The following is a 14,643-nucleotide window of genomic DNA, read 5'->3' on the forward strand; positions in this document are numbered from 1 at the left end:
AATCCTGACTAAGGTGAAATTTTGATATAACTTTTGGCAAAAATATTAAGAACATAAGAGAAGCCATGTTGGATCAGGCCAATGGCCCATCCAGTCCAACACTCTGTATCACACAGTGGCCAAAAAATTATATATATATATATATATATATATATATATATATATATATATATATATATATATATATATATATATATATATATATATATATATACACACACACACACACACACACACACACACAGACTGTGGCTAATAGCCACTGATGGACCTCTGCTCCATATTTTTATCTAACCCCCTCTTGAAACTGGCTATGCTTGTAGCCGCCACCACCTCCTGTGGCAGTGAATTCCACATGTTAATCATCCTTTGGGTGAAGAAGTACCTCCTTTTATCCATTCTAACCCGACTGCTCAGCAATTTCATCGAATGCCCACAAGTTCTTGTATTGTGAGAAAGGGAGAAAAGTACTTCTTTCTCTGCCTTCTCCATCCCATGCATAATCGTGTAAACCTCTATCATGTCACCCCGCAGTCGACATTTCTCCAAGCTAAAGAGTCCCAAGCGTTTTAACCTGTCTTCATAGGGAAAGTGTTCCAAACCTGTAATCATTCTAATTGCCCTTTTCTGCACTTTTTCCAATGCTATAATATCCTTTTTGAGGTGACCAGAATTGCACACAGTATTCCAGATGAGACCCCACCATCCATTTATACAGGGGCATTATGATACTGGCTGATTTGTTTTCAATTCCCTTCCTAATAATACCCAGCATGGCGTTGGCCTTTTTTATTGCAAACGCACACTGTCTTGACATTTTCAGTGAGTTATCTACCACGACCCCAAGATCTCTCTCTTGGTCAGTCTCTGCCAGTTCACACCCCATCAACTTGTATTTGCAGCTGGGATTCTTGGCCCCAATGTGCATTACTTTGCACTTGGCCACATTGAACCTCATCTGCCACGTTGACGCCCACTCACCCAGCCTCAACAGATCCCTTTGGCGTTCCTCACAATCCTCTCTGGTTCTTACCACCCTGAACAATTTAGTGTCATCCGCAAACTTGGCCACTTCACTGCTTACTCTCAACTCCAAATCATTTATGAACAAGTTAAAGAGCATGGGACCCAGTACTGAGCCCTGTGGCACTCTACTGCTTACCATCCTCCACTGCGAAGACTGCCCATTTATACTCACTCTCTGCTTAATATTAATTAGCCAGTTTTTGATCCACAAGAGGGCCTGTCCTTTAACTCCATGACTCTCGAGCTTACTAAGGAGCCTTTGATGAGGAACTTTATCAAAAGCTTTCTGGAAGTCAAGGTAAACAATATCTATCGGGTCTCCTTTGTCCACATGTTTGTTCACCCCCTCAAAGAAATGCAACAGTTTAGTGAGGCAAGATCTTCCCTTACAGAACCCATGCGGAGTCTTCCTCAATTACTCATGTTCATCAATGTGCCTACTCATTCTGTCCTTGATAATGGTTTCTACCAACTTTCCCGGTATTGAAGTCAGACTGACTGCCCTGTAGTTACCCGGATCTCCTCTGGAGCCCTTTTTAAAGATGGGGGTGACATTTGCTACCTTCCAGTCCTCAGGAACGGAGGCAGATTTCAATGAAAGATTACATATTTTTGTCATTGGGCCTAAGGATTATCCTACTGTTGCGGAATTTTATAAATTGGTAGTCAGTTCTCAGAGTGGCAATTTTGTTAACTCTCTTTGTGGAGGCCATCTTTCATGTAAGAGCTTGCAGGGAACAAGTTGCCATAGGTTCAAACGGAGGCTCCATTAAGTGTGTCAATACCAACATCAGTGGTGATTAATGTTCAGACAAGATCCACTGACTATCTTGAGGAGATCTGGAATAAGTGGAAGATGTTTGAATCTACTCTGAGATTTGTGTAGCAATATGTGGATTTACAGCTGTCTTGGCCAAAATGGAGTGATCAAAATACAGTGGGCATTGTCTGCTAACAATTTGGTTATCACCCTTCCTATCAATGGTAGGGGTGGGAATGCATACAGAAGAGTTTGAGGCTATATGATCTGAAAGGTATCTCCTATTGATCTTGAATCCCTGCCTGCTGTTGTACAGAACTGACCAATTGTTGTATTGTACCAGGTTGTGAACAAGTTGATCGTTGGAAACTCCCATCTTATGAAGATAGGGTAGAAAATTTCAGATTGATTGGACCATTCGTATTTGTTGTCTCCTATCTGGCTGCCATCACATTCTCTTTTTCTACAATGTGGATAGTCTGTGGGCATCTCTGATTCTCAAAAGCACAGTCCCAGATGGCCTTGGTTTCCTCCCACAATGTAAGAGATGTAGTCCCTCCTTGTCTGTTTCTATAATACATTGCTGTGGTTGTCACTCTGCATCAATACCACCTTGCCCTGTAGCATATCTGAAAAGAAGTTAAGGACATTACATCTTGCTCTGATTTCCAATACATTTATATGAAGACCATGCTCTGCTGGGACCAGACCCACATACCTGCTTATTTTGACAGTGGGAACCCCAACCAGACATAGATGCGTCAGTGGTAAGCATGATTTGAGGTAAGATAGTGCCAAAGGAACTCCCCTCTTTAGACTGGTATTGTGTCCACCAATCCAACTGTATGAGAAGGACCCTTGGGACTGAGAAATGTCAACTGAAGCACTAAAACTATCCAGAAATTGATCCAGGAAAGAAAGATGACAGTTTTTCCCAAAGGAATAATTGCTACACAGCCATTATTGCTTGGTAGCTTTTCAGATCTAAGGTCAAAGAGGCATAAGATTTTTTATTCATAACATCAGTTTTCCTGCCTTCCTTGTCTGCTGGGATTCAGTGAGCTCCTGCTCTATACTTTTCTTGCATTTCCTCAGCAATAAATGATGAATGGAGTTAGTCTTGTTGTATATGATGCATATTCTTCACTCTCCTTGAAGTTGCAGGAATGGTAGCTGGTTTACTCCATATTCCTTTAGCCATATCCAGAATCCCTGGTAATGGTGCTTGTAGTTTCTGTTCCCAATGATCAGTAGTATTTCAATGGGAAGGCAGGCCAGGATAGTCTTGCGTTCATCCCTCTTCTCAAATCATGTGGCCCTGGAAAGTGCATTGGTGAATAGTATACCGGGGATGGCATATTAAGTAGGTCTCCCAATGACAGTTCTGAGTACGACTGTTTTTGGACTGATAGTTCCAAATCTACAGTTGTTTAGTTGTGGAATCAGACTTGTACACTTTATGCTTTAGATTTTGCTTTTAAAATGGTGGTTCTGATGCTAATCTCTTCAGCAGCAGCGGAGGAAGAACTGAGGGAGTGTGTGGAGTTGAGAGAGGCTCCTCCTGCTCTGTTGCCATGCTAGAAAGAAATCTTCTGGTGACTGGCCTGTGGCTGCTCAGAGCCCAAGTGGAACTGCACAGGACAATGATGATGAATGTATCATTGCCTCATTATATAGCAAGAATTTTGGAAGATCTTCTGTATGGAGGCAATTATCACTGCTCACTTAGGACATGCAGTACATGTATACATGTATGTTCAAGCCTTTGCATTGTTCCAGGTGTGTTGAAAAACCGAAATATAAAACTACATGGTTTCCAATACAAGGTCAATAAATGGAAACACTAAGAGTAAGACGCAAATTTGGAAGGGAGGGGGACCAATGATAAGAATAAGAAAGAAAGTATTCTAGAATAGCTTGGGACTGTCTGCTTCAAGAAATAGCAAATGGTACATAGTTGTAGTTTATAATGCCTCAACTTCTTTGCAGTGTACAAGTTCTTACTTGGATTAAAACAGCTCAGAAATTTCAAAACAAGCTAAGAAGTTTCAAAAAGGCCAACAAAAACATCTCAGGAGCGACTGCACATCCCTGTGGTGAAAGGATTTATGTGGAGATCTGGTTGACAGTTAGAAAAGACATCCTAGAGGTACTTACGGAATTTCTTTCTACTGCAGTCTAAGTAAACTCCTTGAGAGACAAAAATCCCACACAGGAGTTGCAGCAGCATATAAGAACAGTGGCTGCTATGCCCAAAACAGCTCTCCTGATAACAAAACAATAAAAAAAGTACTGCTGCTGTTATATTTCAGATCACAAAACCAGAGATCTCAGCCCTCGAAGCAATCTTTCACACATTTCCACCAACCTTACCCACCAAAAAAAGGAGGAAAGAAAAGAAAAAATCCAGGCATTCAGCTCCCAGAATGGTGCCTGTGTGTCTCGAGAGCTGATCGTAGGTCGCACATTTGTAGACAGTATGACTGCTAAAATACAAAGCTGGGGGAACTTGCTTTATTCCATCACTTTCATCTCTAAATATCTTAGTTACTCACCAACCCGTGTATCTTTATGAATTACTTGAACACAGCAGGAAATACTATTAAAGGCATACATTCCAGGCCATAAATCAGAAACTGCCTGCTTGTTAGTAATAACTGTACAAAGTATATATTTTATAAGGAATGCAATTAAAGACACAAACATATGTCTAAGATTACCAGAGATTTTACTACAAAACCTATCAACAGCATCAGGATACATTTCCTTAAGGAGTCAACCCACACACACATGCTGCTCGAACTATGCTCAAAACAAAATTGCAAATCTTCTATCACTCTTGCCTTAATTGATACCTAGAAAAAAGATGCTGTAATCTGCATATAATATAAATTGTTTTGGTTTGTTGCACATCAGTTTCCAATGCATCTGAAACATGTCTGGAGCAGTTTCCAATTATGATCTTTGTACTATTGTATACTAGAACTTTTAAGAGACTAAGACAACTGTTCAGATTTTTCTATAAACTATTTGATTGTGGTCCAGCAATGAGTCTTAATTTATTGTTCTGAAAAATATATATATATCAGAGCTGCAATACTACCAGGATACTTTACACAAATGGGAAAATGGTGTGTACAAATGGGGGTGGTGGTGTGTGCTTGTTTTTGTTTTACATTTCATACTGTAGTCTCTCACCCAGCCTGCTTCTCAGTATAACTCCAATTTCAACAAGGTGTCATGGGGCCTCACCATGAATTAAAACACAAATTAGTGTAACAGAACATAGATGACCACTTTTATGAATGAAAAGAACCAGCATAATGCAGTAGTTAGTGTTTTGGCCTACGGAGCCCCAGGTTCAAAGCCCCACTGTGCCATGGAAACTCACTGGGTGACCTTGGGCCACCCAGTCTCTCTCTACCCAACCTTTCTCACAGGACTGTTATAAGCATAAAATGGAGGCAGGGAGAATAATGTGCACCATCCTGAGCTCCTCGGAGAATGAGTATTATAAAAATTTACTAAATTAGTTTATTCGACAAAATAGCTTTGGTAGTGGGGAAATGTGAAGCAAGGAAGCAGTAAAGGACTGGGATGGTGTACTTAGTTATTTTTCTATCTGCTATTTCTTGGTTCCAAACTGTTCCTACAAACTGCCCTCCCACCGAGTTTCTAGTTGGCTGAGATCACTATGGCATGAATTCAGGACATAACAAAGAAGTAACTGTAAGATGAAATGGCATGAGGCAACTACAGATACATGAAATAATGGCAGTCAGTAGGAATGGGGAAAGATAAACATTATAACAATTAAAAGAGTTGTTGGGGAAATCTACTATCCTTCTCCCAAAAGTAATTTGCTTTGACCTGTCAAACCAAAATTCCCTGAATTGTGACTTCTTACAGAGAGTACCTTGCCAACCACAAAAAAACCCAAAAAACTGTCTTCTGTTTGACTATGTATGAGATCTGCAGTTTAAATCTCACTGGTTTTGCTTCAGTATTCAGCATACATATCAAATTGCCAGATCGCATTGGGCATCTGATCAAGCAAGGCTGAGAAAGCTCATTGGTCTATCACCCAGTCAGCACCTATGGTGCCAGCACCCTTCATCATTCTATTTACTATGGAAGTTTCTGAAGTACTTCCATAATATGACAGTAAAGCCAGAGATCCTATGTGTGCAATTCATTAAGCAAAGCCTCTTTTTGTACTATAAGTTTGTCCTCCATTCAATTACTATAATCACCCCATGTTGTGACAACCACCTTTCAAGTGACATCCCAGGTAGCAAGAACATAAGAATCACCACAGAATACAAGATGACTGATAGGCATCTCTAGAGGTGTGTAAGCCAGAGGTGGGGGTAGATGGAAAAATTGGGTGGAGGTTCCCATTTTTTCCAAGAGAAAAACTGGAAATTTGGGGGAGTACTGAAATATTTTCAATTTTAGAATGTGAGAAATGCTTTTAAAGACAGAGCGGGCATGCTGTGGACATGTATAGCTCTTAAATCCACCTAGAAGGATATAGAATCTTCATTAGCAGAAAATGCAGGGTTTTCATTGCTTCTCAACAGTTAGGGTTGCCAATCCCCAGGTGGGGGCCCTCCCCCCACTTCAGGGTCATCAGAAAGGGGGGGAGGGAAATGTCTGCTGAGCACTCCATTATTTCCCATGGAGGTCAATTTCTATTGTTGCGTCTGGTTGTTGGTTGCTATGGCATTTTGTTGCTGATGCAATAAAGATTGATTGATAGGGTTTAATAGAGAATTTATCAGTGGGTAGTTGGGGCTTGGAGGGCTGTTTTTTGAGGTAGAGGCACCAAATTTTCAATTTGCAGCATAGCATCCTGTGCCTCTCTTCAAAACACCCTCCAAGTTTCAGAAAGATTGGACCGGGGGTCCAATTCTATGAGCCCCAAAAGAACATACCCCATCCTTCATTATTACCAATGGAGGGAAGAAATGTAAAAGGTGTGAGGTCCCTTTAAATGTGTAGGCCAGAACTCCCTTTTGAGTTCAATTATGCTTGTCACAACCTTGCTCCTGACTCCACCACAAAGTGTCCTGGCTCCACCCCCAAAGTCCCCAAATAGGACTCGGCAACAGTTGTATGCCTTCTGTTGTCCTTTTGACGTGATGCACTTAACCTTTTCATCTCTCCCCCAAACCACTGTGACATACTTACCAACAGACTGGGTAAAAAGCAGTTTATGGCTCTATCGTGTGTGTGTGTGTGCGTGTGTGTGAGAGAGAGAAAGAATGTGTGCTAAAGCAGCATAAGGGGCATCAGCTTGCTGGTTTCTCCGAAGTACTGGATATATTTGCAATTTTGCTTGTCTAAAACTAAGACATTTATACCTTTTAAGTTACATAAATATTTATTTATTTCATTGGATTTATATCCTGCTCTCTTCTGTAAACAGGGTTCAGAGCAGGATATAATGTCAAATATTACAATCATATGCTAAGTAAGTTATAAATTAATTAATTTAGGTTTGATGGGACAGTAAGAATTGCATATGTTTCATTTTCCCCAAAAACTTTCCATTTTTTTCTGGGGTGAAAGAAATAAAGCTGCAAAATTTCCAGGATGTTGACATTTCTAGGTATCACAGGAAGTCGTCTTAAATATATGCATGTCTAGCAAGGCCAACCTGTTACTTAGCAATTTAACACTTTCTTCACCCCATACTGAAATGCAGAAAGTGTCTGAGGCTGCTTCATGAAGATTACCTTTCAGACAAACACAAAATACATCATTTAAGCATTTTTTTAAACTCTGGAGTCTCTTTTTTAACTCTGAGGTCACCATGTCTCACTTAAGCTAAGTGCATAAAATCTAACCAATGAGACAGAGATTATTTCTGCACAAATGCAAACCTCCTCATTGGCATTCTCAAATAACCAAAGCTTGTAAAACTTTCCACACAACTTTTTGCCACCCAGGAATATATCCAAATTGAGTTCCCCATTACCCCACATTTTCAAATTTCACTTTCCCTGCAATTTCCCCCACCTTGAATCTAAACTCATAGTTTTCCAGTGAGGAATTCCTGATTTTGAATTTTGTTTCCTGCTGCCCTTTTGTGTCATCATCATTGTGCGTTCACCGCCTCCCACCTACTCAGTCCCCCCAGGTTGTCCTCTGAGCAATCAGCTAATTTTTTAAAATGCAATGTTGATTGCATCATGATGCATTATGTCATTATAATATAGCAATGTTATAATGTTGGGAAAAACAGGCAAAGTTTCATGTAGCCTTCTCCATGCTCCATTCTTCCTTCCCTTCTCTTCCCCTACAGCTCCTGGCGTGTTCCCCTTTTATAATGTTATGATGTTACAACAGCACTGCATGTACAAAGGGAGGTTCTATAGATGATGCCACATTTAACGTGCTTCATAATTATTGAATAATACTGTTATAAATTGGTGTATCCATTCTGATGATTGTGAACAGAATACTATCTTCATTAGGATTTTATGGGAATCTTCACCATCCATTTCCTTAGTTGGAAAGAAGAGCAGGGGACCTTTGAAATGGTGGCAACCATGTGTTTTATCATGATATATCCTGCCTCTTTCATGACATGATGTTATAACATTACTGCATACACAGAGACAGAGAGGTTCCAGCACTGACAAAGTACATGACAACACATTTAGCATGCTTCATAATTATTGAATAACAATGTTATGAATTGGTGTATCCAGTTAAATGATCATCAGCCATTTCCCTTGTTGGTAAGGAGGAACAGGGGAACTTTGAAATAGTGGCAACCATGTGGTTCCCTATGCTACATCCAACCTTGGGCATTGTCACACATGCTAAATAATGCAGTTTCAATCCACTGCAGCAAACGTTTCCAACTGGATTTTGCCATTTCACACAGTAAAACCCAGTTGCAATATGCATAGAAAGTGGATTGAAAGGGCATTATTTTGTGTGTGTGAAAGCGCCTGATGGTATGATGTTATAAAGTTACTGCACATGCACAAACAAGGAATTTTTATCACTCATGAAGTACACGATGGCATGGCCACACAAGCCCTTTTCTAAAGAAGTGCAGAACACAAGGCAAAGGTTGGATCTGAACTCAAGAAAAAAAATCATGAACAACAAAGTTGGAACATCAGCTGGAGATTCAACTCACCAGGAAACAGCAGCAGTACTGAGGCACGGAAAAGGTCAGAACCAGGCTCATACCCTGCTGCTGCTGCTGCTGCTGCTTCCCACCTGGTTTTGCAGATGCAAACATTAGTATACTTTAAAGATCATCCATCAACTAGTTAATCAAAGCTGATTTAACACCAGATGCTAAGGGACACCTTAAAAAGAAACCAATACTCAATGTCCCAAGGTTACCTACAACCATTGTACAATTATATCAGACTGTAAAACACAAACTTATATACATACACATGCACATTCCAAAAGATTTTCAAGTGCACCTTTGCAGAATAACTGGGATTGCAAATACAGTAGAAGACAGAAACAGGATACAGGATGATCTTGGCAGGCTGGAAAACTGGGCTGAATCCAGTAAAATGAATTTTAACAGGGGTAAATGTAAAGTTCTGCATTTAGGTAGGAAAAATCCAATGTATGGTTATAGGATGGGGGAGACTTGTCTTAGCAGTAGTATGTGCAAAAAGGATCCAGGGGTCTTGGTGGACCATATGCCGAACATGAGTCAACAGTGTGATGCAGTGGCTAAAAAGGCAAATGCAGTCTTAGGCTGCATTAACAGAAGTATAGTGTTCTGATCACGTGAAGTGATGGTATTTCTTTACTCTGCTCTGGTAAGACCTCACCTGGAGTATTGTGTTCAGTTTTGTGCACCATATTTTTAAAAGGATATAGACAAGCTGGAAGGGGTCCAGAGGAGGGCGACGAAGATGGTGAGGGGTCTGGAGACTAAATCTTATGAGGAAAGGCTGAAGGAGCTGGGCATGTTTAGCTTGGAGAAGAGGCGGCACAGAGGTGATATGATCACCATCTTCAACTACTTGAAGGGCTGTCATATAGAGGATGGTACAGAATTGTTTTCTGTGGCCTCAGAAAGTAGGACCAGAGCCAGCTGGTTGAAATTAAATCAAAAGAGTTTCTGGCTCAACATTAGGAACAACTTCCTGGCAGAGCGGTTCCTCACTGGAACAGGTTTCCTCAGGAGGTGGTGGGCTCTCATTCCTTGGAGGTTTTTAAACAGAGGGTAGATGGCCACCTGATAGCAATGCAGATCCTATGAATTTAGGGGGAGGTATTTGTGAATTTCCTGCATTGTGCAGGGGTTGGACTAGATGACCCTGGAGGATCCTTCCAACTCTATGATTCTAGACTGTTGTATTCAATATGGTTCACTATCCCAGAGCCATAAACTGTTGCTGACATGGTAGACTCTTTTCAACTCTACCCACAGATACAGCAGCAGCTTTATGATTTATTTACTTAATTCACAGCCAGTTTTTCTTGCTAAGACTCAAGGCGGCTTATAAAATATAGCAAACAAGTCAAAGAATAGGACATCCAGTAACCAGTGCAATAGAACTAGGATTGCAGAACAAGTTGTCAGTTCTGCTGACTCACCATGAGGCAAACTGCTGTAAAGCTGCCGGCAGGCAAGAACAGTTGAAAATAGAAAAAGTCGGAACAATTTCAGTTGTTTATTCAGACTAACTTTAGGAAGTGACAGAACTGAATACATATTTGTAAAGAATCAGGGCTTTTTTTTTGAGCAGGAACACACAGGAATGCAGATCTGGCAAAGGTGACCTCAGGGGGTGTGGCCTGATATACAAATGAGTTCCTGCTGGACTTTTTCTACAAAAAAAAGTCCGGTAAAGAATTTAGAATTTGCAGATTTTAAAAGGAATGTTTTGAATCCAAAGCTATTTCTACAGACTACTATTTTGTATACGAGGGCTATCATAGTTTGAAAAGCAAAAAAGAAGAGAAATTTCCTGATTGACTACTTTAAACAAGTGATCACTGTGACAAATCTCATCTTAAATACCCCCACTATTTAAGCTGTAATAATTTCTACTAACTAGAAATATTCATAATGTTCCAACCAAAAAGCAGATATTTTAATCAGTTTTAAAATAAAAAGCTCAAAAGAGGACAAATAACAAAAGAAAACATGTCCTCTAAAAAAAAGACATCTGGGAACCATAGATAAACATGTGTTTACTACACATTTCAGAATATGGCAGTATTAATGGTGGCAGTTAGTTGTTTAATCTATTGTTATATTTTTAAAATGTTTTAGGCTACCACTGAAAGAAACCTAATCTCCTAGGTAAAGATAATTCTGTGTGAAAACTACCTAACATGTACTGCCTACTGGGATTCTTGCAAGTACTGTGTTGGTTTGTCTATAATCCTGGCTGGTATTTCTTATATCTTTAAGCAAGAATTCGTACAATTGTTTACCAGAGATTATAATTATTCCTTAATTGCCACAAGATCCGGAATATGCCATCTTGCTTTATTAGATATGTCAGTAAACCAAGGATACTGTTGATGTGTGTGTGTGTGTTTTTTAAAGAAGAGTAGCCTCGGCCCTTCCCAGCCAAGCCGCATCGCCGGCGTTCAGGCTGGGGGCCGCATTTGCCCGCCCGGAAGAAGGAGAACAGGCTATGTCAGAACCAGCCCATCCGGGGATTGTAAGTGGGGCGTGGCGACAGGGATATATAAGCCCTGGCCCCGCCCCACTCGGTGCGGCTGTCTTCTTTGGCTCTCTGAGGGAGAGCCTTGTGCGCAGCGTCCTCCAGGCCGTGGGAGCGTCGGCAGAGGCGACGGGGTGTTGGATCGGCAGCGCAAGCGTTGAGACAGCGCGAGCGGCCGGTTCTGGTCTGGAGCGCGGGCGGCCGGTGGAGATCGGAGCGCGGTTTGTTGGTGGAGCTGGGGGCTGAAAGGGGCAAGCTATCGGCTGTGGGGGATTCCTGACGGCCTGAGGGTGCAGTTTGTGGCCGTTTGGGGGGTCGGGCTGGGCTCGGGAGAGGGGAGAGCCGCGTAGCGGTCGTTGGCGGGCGGCCCCTCGGGATCGGGCCCTGATTCCCCCGTGCGGGGCACGAGGCGCGTGCGGCGGCCATTTTGAAGCTGCATAGGTCCCGTTTGGATTTAAGGCGCGGGCGGCGGCCATCTTTTGGGAGCGCTTTGGGCGGCAAACCATATTTAAAAAAAAAAAAAGGGGCGCGTGCGTCGGCAGAGTGAAAGCGCGGGTGAGGGGCATATTATACAGGCGGGCGCCTCCTGCCTTCCCCCCGCACACTCACCAACCCCCCCCCTCCCTCGTTGGCTCTTTCAGTCTGACGGCTGTACTGGCTGGGGGAGGAAGGTTTTCTGGGCTGCTTTTACAGAGCGGTTTGTGCAAGTGGCGGCCATTTTCTATTCCTGCCACAGCGGCCATTTTGTGCACTACTGCTTTAGCAGCAGGCCCCGGGATAGGCCCTCGCTCAGTGAGCCATCCAGCTCCATAGGGTTTTTTAAGTGCTTTCTTTGGCTTGAATCGGTCACTATGGCACCCAGGAAGGGTCAGGACAAAGGCAAGGGCAAACAGCCTGTGCGGCCACCTCGCGTGCGTCCAGGTGGTGAGTCAGGTCAGGGGGAACAGGTCCGTTTGGCCCTTCTTAGGCAGGTTGAGGCATTAGAACAGCAGAGGACGGCAGTGGGGGCTCCTATCTGGCAGGGGCGTCGCCGCGCTTCTGGGCGGTCGACGCGCCTTACATTTGAGGCGGAGATGCTGGCACGATTGTCTGCATTACAGGGCGGAGGATCAGCGCCTGAACAGCAGCCGGATCCGGAGGATGAGGAGGACCCTGGCGAGGGACCATCTGGTGGACAGCCGAGCGGAGGTGGAACCGGAGGCGGTCCTCTACAGACTCCCGAAGTGGGTGGAGCTTCTGGTGATGCTGGGGGTAAGTCTTTAGGTCAGCCAATGTCAGGGTGGCCTTGGGGACCCACCCAGAATCCAGTTCACCCCCCAAGTTTGGGGAGCGGGAATTTTGGCACAGGGCAGCCGGCGATACCTGCTATTCAGTGGGGGACGGGGCTTCCCTGGCCTTGGGCCACACAGAGCCCGGTTGTGCCTGGACCTATTGGAAGTAGTGCTGGTTTGCAGGCTGCTGTTTCGCAGGCTGCAATGCCAACTCCGGTAGCACCAACTGCAGCAGTTCCCGCTGCAACTCCCCCCCAGGGGGTGCTGCCTTGGGGGGGACTGCAAGCTGCTCAAATGTTTGGAATGAGTCCCACGGGTCTGGGAGGGGGGTGGTTTTATCCACCTAACCCTTATACGAATATCCCAATCCACGCGTTCCCATATGGGGACACCTCGTTGCCTTTGGGTGACCACTTAACAGCGGCTACCCGGGAAAAGATTTTACGCGGGGAGTACGTGGATGTTTTCGGCCTTCTATACAGAGAGCTCGAGAGGAAAAACAAAGACGAGCTTGATGAGAAGGACAAGGAGAAGCTGAAGCGCCGGAAGGTCGATAGGACCTGGGCAAATTGGCTGCCAGGCTTCTTGATCTATGCTGGGGTCATAGCCAGGGCACAGCCTGCACGGGCGGCTGCCCTCTTTCAATACATCGATATCATTTATAGAGCATATTCGGACTTCGTCGGGGCAGCATGGCTGCAATACGACGAAGCATTCCGAATGAGGGCAGCCGTTCATCCGGGGTTGCCTTGGGACCAGGTCAGCCAGCAGCTTTGGCTGCAGCTGATGTCCCCAGCAAAGCCCAATGCTGGAGATAGGTCAGACAGCGGGCATCTGGTGCAAAAGCATCAGCAGCAGCTCTCGACAGGTGCCCGCCAGTCGGCGGGCCAGCCGGTTCAATCCCGGCTGCTATGTTGGGAGTTTGCTTCCAAGGGGGTGTGCCCCAGGAAACAATGTAAGTTCAAGCACGAGTGCCCGCTGTGCAGCGGGCCTCATGCCCAATCCGCCTGCAGTAGGTCTAAGCCTAAACCATGGGGAAAACGCCCCGGGGGGGGAGGCAGCGGTCAGCAGCCTCCTGGAAAAGGGGCCCAGCCCCATTCGGCTGAGGGTCCTCAATAATTTATTGAGGAATTACCCCCGCAAGGCCGACGGGCTGTATCTATGGGAAGGGTTTTCCGTGGGGTTTAGGATTCCTTACCAGGGGCCCAGGGGCCCTTGTTTGTCTCCTAACCTTAAATCAGTTGTGGGTCTCGAACATATTGTTCGAGCGAAGATCGCGAACGAGTGCCAGGAGGGCAGGGTCCTCGGGCCATTTGATGCGCCTCCGGTCCCAACGTTGAGGGTGTCCCCATTGGGGGTTGTGCCTAAGAAGGCTCCAGGTGAGTTTCGTCTCATTCATCACCTGTCTTACCCTAAGGGTGCATCGGTCAATGACGCCATCCCTGATGAACTTTGTTCTGTGCGCTACACTTCATTTGACCAGGCGGTCAAGGTAGTGCGGGGATGCGGTATTGGGGCAGAGATGGCGAAGTGTGACATCAAGTCAGCATTTCGCCTCTTGCCGGTGCACCCTCAGGATTTCGAGCTCCTGGGCTTTTGCTTTGAGGGCAAATTCTATATGGACCGTGCCCTCCCTATGGGTTGCTCAATATCCTGTGCGGCATTTGAGCGTTTTAGCTCCTTCATTGAGTGGGTGCTGCGGGACAGGACAGGGTGCAATGACACGGCTCATTACCTGGATGACTACCTTCTGGTTGGTCCTCCAGGCACGGGCCAATGCGCTAAGTTACTGAGGGCCTTCCAAGACTTGGCCGAGGAACTCGGGGTCCCGCTGGCGCAGGAGAAGACTGAGGGGCCCAGTTCGGTACTCAGCTTTCTGGGTATTGAGCTGGACACCCACGAACAGTCCTCT

This window comes from Heteronotia binoei, chromosome 2 (assembly GCF_032191835.1).
Source record: "Heteronotia binoei isolate CCM8104 ecotype False Entrance Well chromosome 2, APGP_CSIRO_Hbin_v1, whole genome shotgun sequence".
NCBI lineage: Eukaryota > Metazoa > Chordata > Lepidosauria > Squamata > Gekkonidae > Heteronotia > Heteronotia binoei.